Consider the following 12,865-nt stretch of genomic DNA (forward strand, 5'->3'; position numbering starts at 1 on the left):
CAAACTAATCTGTAGTGGCAAAAGGCAGCAGATCAGTGGTTGCCTGTTGATGAGCGGTGGGTGTCGGAAGAGACATGAAGGAAAGATTGCAAAGGGGCACAAAGAAACTTTTGAAGGTAATGGATACATTTACTATCTTGATTGAGGTAACAGTTTCATGGATGTATACATATGTCAAAACTTATCAAATTGCATATTTTAAATTTTACTTTATGTAAATTATATCTCAATTTTTAAAAAAGTACTCATCACAATCTCTGATCCAAGGATCAGTGTTTTGGTTGTCTACTGATATATAGCAACCTACCCCAAAACTTAAGGGGCTTAAAACAATTACCATTTAATTTGCTCATAAGTTTGTGGATCAGGAATCTGCGCAGGGCTCAGGTGGGTGGTTCTTTTGCTCCAGGTGCCATTGGCTGGGGTCATTCACTCAGCTACATTCAGCTAGTGGTTGGGATGAGCTGGAATATCCAAAAAGGCTTTACTCACGTGTTGACATCTCAGTGCTCCTTCATATGAGCAATATCTCTCCACGTGGCAATCTGGGCTTCCTCATAGCATGGCAGTCAGACTTTGTACACAGTGTTTGGCTTCCCAGACAGTGTTCCAAAATATGAAGGCAGAAGCTGCAAACCTCTTAAGGAGCAGCCTGAGAAGTGACACACCATCACTTCTGCTGCATTCTATTGGTCAAAGCAAGTCACAGGACAACTCAGATTTCAGAAGAAGTAAAAGATTCTCTGTCTCTTGATGGGGAATTTGCAGCCATTTTAATCCACCACAGTCAGGAAGCCACTGTAAATGCTGCATTTTGCCTCTTTATACCCATAAATCTAGTCACAGTTTGCTGGAATACTGATCTAGAAAAGCCCAACAGCTCCCTGACCCTGCTTGTCAAATGTAACAGCCAAAGCACTGGGAAGACAGTTTCTGCTACGCAAATCTCATGCCAGCGCATCTAAACGATGGAACCTAAATTCAAATCCAGAGCTCTGTCTGCAAGGAGCCTGGGAAATCTAGTTGCTAATTTTCTGGTTTAGGTACAAGTGGAGGCTGAGTGCCTGACCTACTATGTCCATCACAGCAGAGATTGAATGGCATCAAAGGCATCAACAGCTCTATTTTGTTCCTTAATGTGGTCCAACAAGTACGGACCAGGCATGTGAGCCAGGAGGCAGATGGACGGCTGCTCCCTGCTGTCCACTCCCACAGGTCTGGATACAACCCTAGGAGAAAGCATTCCTAATTGGATGTTTATCTGCCTTGGAGGGGCATCCCAGCTGGGGCTCTAGGGTTACAGATAAAGGACTGATAGCTGAGGTCTGGATTCTGGCTGATGGCTGAGAGCTATTCAGTAGGGACTTCTGAAAGAACAAAAGCCAGCCCAGTGTTCTTATCTTCCCCTCTGAACGTCCATTGATAAGAGTGTGGCCCTGGTGTTGGCCCAGGCTGAAGCCAAACCCCCTGGGAAGTACGGTTGATCTGGTCCCCAACACTCCTTTCTCAGAATGAGGGTCACAGGATCCTGTTCTTTGCAGCCCTCAGACATTATAAGGTTGCTGCCATTCAACAGATGAGTCCAGGATGGCTCTGAGCTCCCACAGTGTACATTCGGCTGCCAGGTCCCCAGACCCTCCCCCGGGGGGACCCCTGCAATAACCACTGCCACTGACAGGCCCTAGGCAGGTCACTCCTTGTCCTAGGCCTGTATCCCTCCATCAGAGCAGTGAGGGGGCTGGAGTGGTTGACGTCTCTGCCCTGGCAGCCCGGATGCTCTGAGCCGGTGAGAGTGGGAGGCAGCTCTTCTGTTCTCCTGTCAGCGTTCACTTGAGAAGCCTGCACTCCAGCCTCTGCCTCTTATCTCTTCAGAAGCTGATACACTTGCAGACAAGAGGCAGCTTTTGTCAGTTGCTGCCAGTTCTGAGCATTTTCTGGCCCGAAGCATTGACTTCCAGTGAAAAAACCAATTTCCTTACAAAGTCTTCTGAATTCTCTTGTCAGGTCTGGCACCTTTGCTCATCCACTTTCCCTGGGAGTGTACAGGTGGGCGTGGGGCAGGCAGTTTGCCAGCCAAGGTCACCCGGAACTTGTATCAGTGTTTGGATGCAGAGATGAGGGAGGTAGCCCCAGGCAGAGTCCTCCTCAGGTGCCTGCGGAGTAGTGTGCTTCCTTTCTTCATTGCCCCAACATTCTGATCCAGTATTAGAGAAGGATTTCAGAATTCCAAGTCTTTTCTCTTAGAGATGGGGAAACTGAGGCCCAGAGGCATCTGGCAGTTAGTCTGTACAGCACTAGGACTTGAGTCGATTGGAGCTATGGACCCCACATCCAGTCCTCTTTCTGGATGCTCTCTGCATCTGTGATGATTTTATTTTTAGGACGCTGTGGATGTCGGGAGGGACAGGAGCTGGGGCAGCTCGGAGGTTCCTAAGTGTGGGGCAAGGACTCGTTCACTAGCTCCCTCCGCTCTTCTCTACCACTGCAGCACTGGCGAGGAAATGTCTGACCGAAAAACAAAACAGAACAGAACGAAAAAACAGTCTTTCGTTTCAAAGTCCACGACCCCTGTTTCTGGGCAACCAGAGCCTTTAGTGGAAGCTCATGTACAGAGCAGCAGAGACTGCATACCTGAAGGCCAGGGACCGTCTCAGCTCTCTGGGGCTCAGAAGGGCGGCTCTGACCACCATCTCTTCAAGAACCACACATCCCTCCTGTTTCTCTTCCACTCACACACCACACACTCACACACTCCTGAAGGAAGTAGCACTTCCATTTAAAAAGGTAAATGTGTCTTCCTTTTTATTTTTAAAACTTTTGTTTATTTTAATTTACCGTCAGGCAAATTCATCCTTTTTGTTACAGTTCTTTGAGTTCTGATCAATGCAGAATCATGTAACCACCACCATGGCCAAGATACAGAAAAGTTCCATCATCTGAAAATGTTCCCTCCCTCATGCTGGCCCTCTGTGTCAACCCCACACCTCCCTCCACCCCAACCCTGGGCAACCACTGACCTCTTTCCTGTCCCTTTAATTTTGCCCTCTCCAGAATGTCACATAAAGGGAATCACATGGTGGATGCAGTCTTTTGAAACTGGCTTCCTTCACCTAGCATAACACATTTGAGATTCATCCATGTTGTGTTTATCAATAAAACTGTTTCTTAAAGATATAAAAGTAAAACTCTGGTGGAAACTCAGTCCCCAACGACAATGCCCATCTGGCGGGGGTCTCCAGCTCTGAGCATGGCTCCCCAGCTCCTCTATAACCAGCATCCTCCTCCCCACCAACCTCAATCTCATTCCTGCCCCCTACCTGCTTGCTCATCGCAACACACAGGCTGCCCAGAGCCCAGAATTCCCAGCCCTCCCTTCAGCATCTGCCTACTTCTGATCCTAGCTCACATGACCACACTGGGTGATCCAGAGTCCTCATGGGGCTGCTTGGCCTTAATCCGGGAGAGAAAAAGTCAAATGCCTGCAGGGCCATGCAGGTAACGTTAATAAACATTAGACAACAAGGAACGGTGGGAACCAAAGAGAACTGGAGAGTGCGTGTCTCAGCTAAAGATTTTCAATGTATTATAAACTACCTGACACACTGTACCTGCAACCCCCCAAGAAAACCACATCTGTGGGCTGCAATCAGGTGCGGTGACTCTGGTTTGCAGCCTCTGAATCGCGTGCACTGACTTCTTCCTCACCTCCACCTCTGTATTTGACAGGAACTATGACAGGACACAGGGTGGCCATGGCACCGTCATGAAGGTGGCAGAATCTGGGGTGACTACGTGTCCTCTGTGGAATGCAATGGAATGTGGAGAAGCAGGCTGCCCTAGGTGGACATGGACATACTTTTATGGATTATGCTCTGTGCAGGTAAGGCTGTCAGAAAGGCCAGCTGAGTGGAAGGGACAATGCCCAGGAAAGCCTATCCCAGCCACAGCAGTCTGGTGCTTCCTGCTCTACAAAACCCAAACCCAGGAAGGTTCTTCAGTGTACAGAATCAATTTTTGGCTCTTTTCTTATACCTTCCATGTCACATCCACTGAGAACAACACACTACCCCACATATACCACCAAGGGTAGAGGGATGCTGTGGCTAGCTGCCCAGCATCCCTCTTAGGATCGAGGTACCACTGTCCCTCCAGCTGCTGGGAGCGTGGCTACTGATGCCTCACAGCTGTGCCCCTTTCTAGGCATTGCCCTTGCCTCAAGGGAATGGCCTCACCCAAGGTGATGGCCCCTCGGCAGGAGCAGCCCACCACAATGACTGGTTGAAGTAGAGGTAGAAAAGCTTGCTCACTCTCTTCTGGCCTTAATTTGGGATAACTCCAAAGGGTCATCCAGCTCCAGAGCTTCCTGTGGGCTTGGCTGAGGCTGAGGTTGTAACTGCATTGGGCATCCAGTTCTCCCTCTGCCCAGCCCTGCTTCCCTCACATCCTTGTGGATGTTGTTCCTGAGTGCACTCCCTATAAACCTCCTGCACGCAAGTCTCCATCTCAGAGTCAGTTTCCAGGGAACCCAACCAAAGGCAAAGGGTGAACAGCCTTTAGTAGGACTGTCAAGTTCAGTCCATAAAATATTTATTCCACTTCTCAAACACTTTTCCAGATGTTATTTCATTTGACCCTCTCAACAATGCAATGAGGTGGGCAGATAATTTTTCCATTTTATATATGAGTAAAGTGAGGTCCAGAAAGGTTATGTGTCCAATCCAAGGTCATATGGACAATAGTGATGAATCTGATCTGAGCTTCCGACCCTCCAAGCCCTGCTCTCTAGTTCACTACAATGGCCAGGGCTGATGGGGGAGTGACAGCATTTCATAAGGAGGAGATAGGTGAGGTGGAGGCAGAAGCAGCCTTCCACATACAGTTGGGCTTCACATAATCTTGAGGCATGATGTATATTCCTAGTCATCAAAGATTTATGCCTACTTTCTCTCAACTCTCCAGCAGATGGCAGTCGAGTGTCTTGAGGAAGGGGCAGCCTTTCCTCATCTAGAGACCAGCATCATTTGGGCTGGTGGGGAGCAGCAGAGGCTAGGGGGGTGTGTGTCTGACCAGGGCTGAGGGCACATGTAGGAGACAGCAGATACCCCCTTTCAATGGTCCCTCAGATAAGAGTGTTAGCCTGTCCATCATCTAGATATAAAGGGGGGATCAGGCCACTATCCCCTTTGGAAACAGGCCATGTCCTTGCCCTTGACCACAAAAACTTTTCTTTTTCTCTGCCCCTCCTAAGAGGGTCTCGACTACTCAAGCAAAGTCTCTCCTGAGGAGAACGCTGACAACCCATGAGGGTAATGTCTGATTACCACTTAAAATTAACTGAGGTAGAAACTGAAATGGAGGACTTTCTTCAAAATATAGTGGATTGAAGACATCTCTTGAAATTTCACTAAAATAACAGTGAAATACTTTTTTCTCTCTTGATTTTTTTTTTTTTTTTTTTGCTGAGGAAGATTCACCCTGAGCAAACATCTGTTGCCAATCCTCCTCTTTCTGCTTGAGGAAAATTCGCCCTGAGCTAACATCTGTGCCAATCTTCCTCTGTTTTCTTTGTGGGTCACCACCAGAACATGGCTACCAAGTGGTATAGGTCGGCGCCCAGAACTGAACCCAGGATGCTGATGGGGAGGACCCGTAGGCCATGAGCCGGCCCCCTAATAATAATTTTAATAAACTCTACAAGGACAAAAAGTATGGAAGATGAAACAGTAGCAGATGTGACAACAACTTTTGGGAAGTTTGAGTGATAAGTGACAGCAGAGCAGGGAAGGCTGAATTGGAAGTGCCCCCAGAGGGAGAGGGGCCAAAAGAAAGTAAAAGACACCCTCCTCTTCAAAACCCTGGAAAGTTCCCGGGACTCAGGCATAGGTACCTTGGAAAGAGGGGAGAGGGTTGACTAACAACAGGAGAACTGGTAAACAGTCTGTATTAGGAGCACGGGGGCTTCCAGATGCTTCACACCCAATCCACTCCGGGTGCGATTACAGAGAATCTGGTCTCATTTGTTTACACAAAGATTAAGAGAGAAGTATGAAGGTGTGAGCTCTAGGGTTCATTGTCATCAGGGCCAAGGCCTGCATATCTCCTGGCCTTACCTTCATGGTTGTGGTATGGCTTTGTCAGCTCCAAGCATCCTGCCCTCATTCAAGGCAGGAAGAAGGGAAAGAGGGAAGGGAGCTCATCCAGCTGCTCCTGTCCTCTTTTATCAGGAATGTAAATGCTTTCCTAGAAACCACCCCTTCCCCAGCAAAGTTTTGCTGATGACTCGTGGCCATTATTGAGTCACTCGGCCAGCACTGGGTACAAGGAAAGCTGGAAAGGCAAATCACTTAGCTTGTACAGCCTCATAGCAGAGACAGGCAAGGAGAAAGATGGGTGGGAATGAATGCGGAGCGAGCAGAGCTCCTTGACAGGTGGGCTCTACAGTGGGGGTGGCTGGACGGGTGCCCAGGATCTATCCAACATCTTCTCTCTTGGGCTGGGCATGGTGTCAACATGGAATTCCCCAAGGCTTTGCCAGAGTTCTGGCACTGAGTGGAGGCAGGAAACCAGGGGTCTCCCTAGATCCCCTTACTTTCAGTAAGGCTCCTCACTCCTGCCTCCATTATGCCAGACGCCCCCACCCAGAGCCAGACGCAGTTAGCTGGATGGGGGAACCAGTCTCTGGCTGGGTGGGGGCCGGGGGCAGTGCCAGGTGTCTCTGGGTCTACAGGTCTTTGTGTGAGATTTACACTAGGCCTCTTGTTTTCAGTCCCAACCTGCACCTCTGCCATCTCAGATGCCCAGTCCTGAGTGTTTGTGGGTTCTTCACCTGCTCCCACCTCGGGCCTTAGCAGAGTGAAGAAAACAGAAACACAAGCCAGTTACTACTCTTCCATCCACTTACCATCTTCAATCCTACCTACCATCCATCTCTAGGGGAATGGATAAATAAAGTTCAGTGGACGCATAACACAGAACACCCTGCAGCTATCAGAAGCAAAGAATAAGCTGCCTACGCCACAACATGGATAGAGCTCAAAAGCAGAGTGCTAGGGAGAAACATAAGAAAAAGAATCAAAGTTAGAACAATACCCATTTATATAAATGAAAAGCACATACACACAAATGGCCAATAAACCATGAAAAAGTGCTCAATTTCATTAGTCATCAGAGGAATGCCAATTAAAACCACAACGCGAAACCACTGTACACCCACTCAAGTGGCTAAAATGAAAAAGATAAAAATACCAAATGCTGGAGGATGCAGACGAACCAGAATTCTCATACATTCACTGCAGGTGCGGGGTATATTGGTAGAACCACTTTGGAAAACCGTTTGGCAGTGTCGACCAGAAGTGACCATGCTCTCCCATGACCCAGCAATTCCACTGCCAGGTATGTACCTGGCAGAAGCGCATACCTGTGTTCACCAAAATTCATGTACTAGAATGTGCCGTAGCAGTACTATTCCTAGTAACCCCGACTAGAAACTACCAAACACCCATCAGCAGTAGAATGGATAAATAAATCATGGCATATTCATACCATGGAATTCTATACAGCAATGAGAACAAGCAAACTGTAACTACAAACAGCAATATGGGTGAATCTCATAAACCTACAGCTGATCAAAAGGAGCCAGACACAAGCGTTTGTGCCATGTGTTTCCATTTAAATAAGTATCAAAACCAGGCAAGACTAACATAAGGAATCTGATGTGAGCATAACAGTCAACACTGGGGAGAAGTGGTGGCGACAGGAAGAGGGCATGAAGGGGACTTCTGGGGTGCTGGTGATGTTTGCTTTCTTGACCTGTGTGCTGGTTATAGGGACGTGTTCGACTAGTGACAACCTTTGAGCTGAACACACAGGGTTTATGCTCTTTTCCATATGTAGGTTATAGTTCAATAGAAGTGAAATAGAAAAGAAAAGCCTAGGGCAGTAAAAACAGAAAACACATAGGCACAAACGACAATATGGCTACATGTTTTACAAAGAGGTGTAGAGACCTGCTATAGCTATTACAGAGGGCGCCTGTGTGGGGAGGGTGACAGTGCGGTAGCAGTAGCAGGGGAAGAAATAAAGGAAAGTAATACAGGAGAGGAGTCTTGTGTGGATGCACGACGATAACGTACCTAACCCAATTTTCAACCTGAGGTGGGGGCAACAGTGGGCTAGGAAACTGGCTTTTAAAACCTTTGATTGTTCTCTGACTGCTGACTCCATGTTCCTGCTTTAATTAGACGAGGTCTGGCGAAGAGAAGGGAGTCGCCCAGATCTTGGCAAGAGCTCCTTGGAGGAGGTGCCCCGTCTCCGGGCTGTTGCCCTTTCCTGCCCTCCGTGGCCTCTCTCAGACCACCAGGTATGTTGGCTGAATCTCCATAGCGTCGCAGCTCTGGCTTGTCCCTCTCACGGGCATCTCTCCCCTCCATCAATCTGGGCTGCATGTAGATTCATGGGGCTTAGCTCACGCCTCCTGCTGGCAACATCCAAGTGCCCAGCACTAAGGAGGAATGTGAAAATCCCACCTCTTCTAGAGGTAGATGAAGCAGGGGGCCCTCTAATGCCCACCCCCAGCAGCCTCCGTTCTAGCTCAGTCTCCTGCTTGTCCCAATGTCTGTTTGCAAGCTTGAATCTTCATTCTGGGGCCCAGAAGCTGGTGGTGGAAGACCTCAGAGAGGACTCCCGTTCTACTGCCCTCTCCTCCCACCTCAGGAGGTGTGAGCCCAGGGAAGGCGGGTCCCCTGACCTCAGGCTGAAAATTTGACATTGCCTGCTCTTCCTGCTCTGGCCGCTAGTGGGAGATGCTGGCCAACCTGAGCCCTGTCAGGGGCTAGAAGCCCATACATGGTTCATCTGTCCTCTGGCCAGCCACCCTACCTGACCCAGGGCCAGAAAGGGTCCTGTGTCTTGAACTTTCCTGTAGACTGATTTTCTTACTGATTCCCCCATCCTGGGCTGGCCGTCCAGGCCCCTCCTGAAAGCATGGGTAGCTTCTCAGTATATGTGTAAGGCACCCAGAGACCCCTGGAGCTCCAGAGCCAGGTCTCAAAGGGACAATAGTCCCCTGGTGACCTCTCCAAGATCCCAATAATGGAGGGGTAGGTCGCAGCCCTGAGCTCCCAAGCACAGCACGTTGGTGCCTTCTGACACCTCAGCAGCCGTTTTGCCCTCCAAGAGTGATTCTTACTTCTGGGAGCCTTGAAAATGTGTCAGGAGAGAGTACAATGCTGCTAGGAAAGAAGACAAAGGCTGTGTGTGTGTGTGTCTGTGTGTGTACTTACGTGTGCTCCTGTGACACTCTGGGCCATGGCCACCGTGCAGGGTGAAGCATTCTGTTTCTTCCAGTGATGTTACTGGCCTACGGGCAAAAGCTGGTGGCCTGTTTGTTTAAACAAAGAGGTGTGTTCCTGGGTATGTTTCCCTGTGGGTCAGCCTGGGTGTGTGAGCGACTGTGTTTGTCAGTGTACATATCTGTGTGTCTGTGAGTGACAGACAGTGTCTATCCGTCCACCTCAGTGTCAGCATGTGTCTCCTTGTGTGTTAAGGTGTAGGTTGAATGTAGCTCAGGAGGGTGAATGTGAGTGTGTGTCTGTTTCAGTGAGGGTGTCTCTGTGATTGTCGGTTGTGTCCTTGTTTCTGGTCTCGGGGTGTGTTTCTGTCAGTGCATGTGTCAGTATAGGTGTCTACCTTTGTGCAGACTTGTGTGCTGTCCGTGTGTATGTCTCTAGGAGAATATGGTTCTGTGTGTGTGTGTGTGTGTGTCTGTCACTGGATGTGTGTCTCTGAATCATGTGGGTGTCACTTAGTTTGTCAGTGTGTCTGCCTCAGTGCCAGTGTTTGTCAATGATGTGTCTGCCTGTGTCCATGTGGGTGTTTGTGTGTGTGTCTGCGTGTATGTGTCTCAGTGTGAAGGTGTGTGTCTGTGTCGGTGCAGGTGTGCATATGTTGGTATGTCTGTCTCAGCACGGGTGTCTGTGTGTCAGTGTGCAAGTGTCAGGGTATGTCCGTGTCCACGGGGTGGGTGTCTGGTGTAGGGTCTCCAAGTCAGTGAGGATGTGTGCATGTATACTCGCGGCGTGTGCCGTGGTGTGTGCCAATGTTTGTCGGTGTGTGCCTATCTGTGCCCGCGTGGGTGGCTATGTGTGGCGAAGCGTCCCTGGGTCGCTGCGCGTGTACCCCAGAGTGTGCCCGTGTCTGCGTGTGTCTGTCCGTGCCCGCGTGGGCGGCTGTCGGCGGCGGGGCGCCCCCGGGTCCGCGTGGGGGTGTGCGCCCCGGCGGGTGCCGAGGGGTTCACCCTCCGAGCGGGCGGAGCGCCACGTGCCGGGCTCGGGCGCGTCGCTCTGAGGCGGAGCCAGCCCGGGGCCCCAAGCCCCAGGCCGAGCCCAGGCGGGGCCCGCCCCCGACCCCGCCCCCAGCCCGAGCCCGCGCCGCCCGCCGAGCCCCGGAGCCCGAGCCGAGCGGCGGAGCCGAGACGGCGGCGGCGCCCGTGGGATGCGGGGATCGCACCCCCGGGGCCCCTGAGCCTGCGTCCAGTGCCCCGAGCCCCGCGCCGAGCCGAGTCCGCGCCGAGCCGCAGCCGCCCATCCCGGGGCCCGGGCCGGGGGACCAGCAGGTGAGCGAGCGCCCCCGCGCCCCGCAGCCCCGGCCGGGCCGGAGCCCCCTCCGCCCGCCGCCGCCCAACTTTCCTCCCCGAGGGTCGGAGCCTCCAGCCCCTGCGCGCCCCCTCCCCTGCTCCGGGTCCGCCCGGCAGCTCCCTCCCCCGTCACTGTCCCCGAGGGTGGGAGGGGGAGAAGAAGGGGCGCAGATCAGCCTGGCTGGAGGGGGCCCCCCGGGGGGGGGGGTCGTCTCTAACCGCCGTGCGCCCCCTCCCCTTCCCTTTCCTTCCGGGTTTCCCAGTGCGCTGTCGAGGGCCGGGGGAGGGGGGAGCTGCGGCCCCGGCTTCCCGGCCGACCCTGGCGCACGCTCGGGGAGGGTCTGGGATTGGGACCCGGATTCCCGAGGCCGGAGACCCCAAGGTCAGAGCGGCGACTAGGCGCGCAGTGAGTGTGGTTCCAGAGAGTGGGGAAGCTGACCGAGCAGGGCTGGGAATGGGGGAGGGGGCCAAACACCCCGTTTCTCCGGGCCGGCGGAGCCGTCCGCTGGGGGTGTCCTCTTTGGGACGAGATCTCTGCCTGTCCTGACCGGGAACAGATCTCTGTGCGCCCTGAGAGGGTAGAGATCTGTGTGTGTGTGTGTCTTGTCTCTGCGCGCTCCGACCACAGAGATCTCTGTGCCCTCTGACGCCCTAATGGGGCCTCATTTCGTCTCTGTGCGCCGGGAAGGCGGAGAGATCTTCGTGTGCTCTCAACAGCGGAGATGCCTGTGCGCTGGGTTTGGGAAGAGTTCTCTGCCCTCCTTGCTCTGACCCCTCTGACCCGGGCAGACTCACACGCTCTGCGGGGAGGCAGCTCTTGTCCTCTGTTATTTGACGGTCTTTGGTGGCGCCCAGGGAAGAAGTGGAGGTGCCTATCGTTGTGGGGGCCGAGGTGTGGAGAGTGGTAGTGGTGGGGGGGCTGCTGGCGACAAGGCCCTGGCCATAGGCCCGCCTTGCAAACACCTTTTGGAGGCCAGTGCACCGCGAATCAAGACACCATGACTGAGGTTGTGTAAGGAAGGAATTGATCTTCTCTCCTTAGTGCCTTGAGAGCAGCCTGGGGTGGTGGGATCAGTCTCCTCTTGGGGGCTTGGGCTGGCATTCCATTTCCCCAGCTGTCTCCTCGCCTCCTGCTGAGACCCCAAGCACCTCCAACAGTGGGCCTAGACAGCACGGTGGAGACAGGCACACCAAATGACCCCACCATGCTCAGCACCTCAGCCCTCTCCCTGATTCCCACTGTCCCCCAGGATCCAAAGGGACATGGAGCAGCAGAGGCCCAGGCGACCAGGAGCCCAGGCCCTTGCTGCTGCCCTCAACTCCTCCCAGTTAGAATTGGGCAGGTGCACGTGAGCAGGTGGTCATGGAGCTGGAAGGTGGAATGAGGGTGGCACAGGCTGATGGCTTATGCCATGCTGCTGTCACAGGACCGTGGGGAGAGCAGGGTCAGGGGACAGCCAGGGCAAAGAATACAAATTTCATGCTAGAATGGCCAGCCCCATGCTGAAATAAGCCTCACTGAACTTTTAGTCTAACCCTATCATCACCACATTGTACAGGAGAAACTGAGGCTGAGAGTGGGTCAAGGACTTCTCCAAGGTCACCTAGAGAGAGAGTGAATTTGAGGCACCACTTAGGGTGAAGATTCCTTGAGATCTACTTCTTGGGAGCCAAACTGGTCTAGCACTGACCCAAGAGGATCTGAGCAGAAGAGGGATTGGCCCTGGCATACCAAGAACCAGCATCCAGCCCAATGTGGCATGGGCAGCTGCTGTGCCTCTGGGGTGCTTGGCCCTGTCTCTGTGTGGTGATTGAAGCTCCTCTGGAAAAATTCCAATATTGACTCACTCAGCATGAAGACTGAGCTTGGAGGAGTGGTGGGAAGCTGGGACACCAGAAACAGCTGGGAGTTGGGGAGCAGGGGAGGCTGGTGCTTGGGCAACCCAAGGAGAAGGGAGTCATGGGGGCAGCCTGAGATAGTGGGAATTGGCAGTCTCTGTTTTGTTCACAGGAAGCTAGTTCCTGCTGACCCTTGGGAAGCTTATTGGAAAGGTGTGCAATGATAGAAATGTGTCCCCATAGTCCACTCGAAGGAGGAGTGATTACCTTGGGCCAGGAGAATCAAGGGTATCTGTCTAACAAAAATGACCTTCCACCCAGGTTTTGAAGGATGAATAGGAGTTTTCTGGATGGCGAAGTTTCGGTCCAGCCCTCAGGATCAGCATGTACAAA

General features: G+C 52.3%; 1 protein-coding gene across 3 annotated transcripts in view; it reads left to right on the forward strand.

Annotated features, from left to right (window-relative positions):
• The first annotated feature begins 10,450 nt into the window (after positions 1-10,450).
• Positions 10,451-12,865, forward strand: part of SCN5A (sodium voltage-gated channel alpha subunit 5) — a 99,379-nt gene continuing 96,964 nt past the window's right edge. For all 3 annotated transcript variants that reach the window (XM_070492266.1, XM_070492265.1, XM_070492267.1), the window contains exon 1: positions 10,451-10,612. The gene's annotated coding sequence lies outside the window, so the exon portion shown is untranslated. The remainder of the gene's footprint in view (positions 10,613-12,865) is intronic.

Source organism: Equus asinus, chromosome 21 (genome assembly GCF_041296235.1).
Source record: "Equus asinus isolate D_3611 breed Donkey chromosome 21, EquAss-T2T_v2, whole genome shotgun sequence".
In the NCBI taxonomy this organism is placed as follows: Eukaryota; Metazoa; Chordata; class Mammalia; order Perissodactyla; family Equidae; genus Equus; species Equus asinus.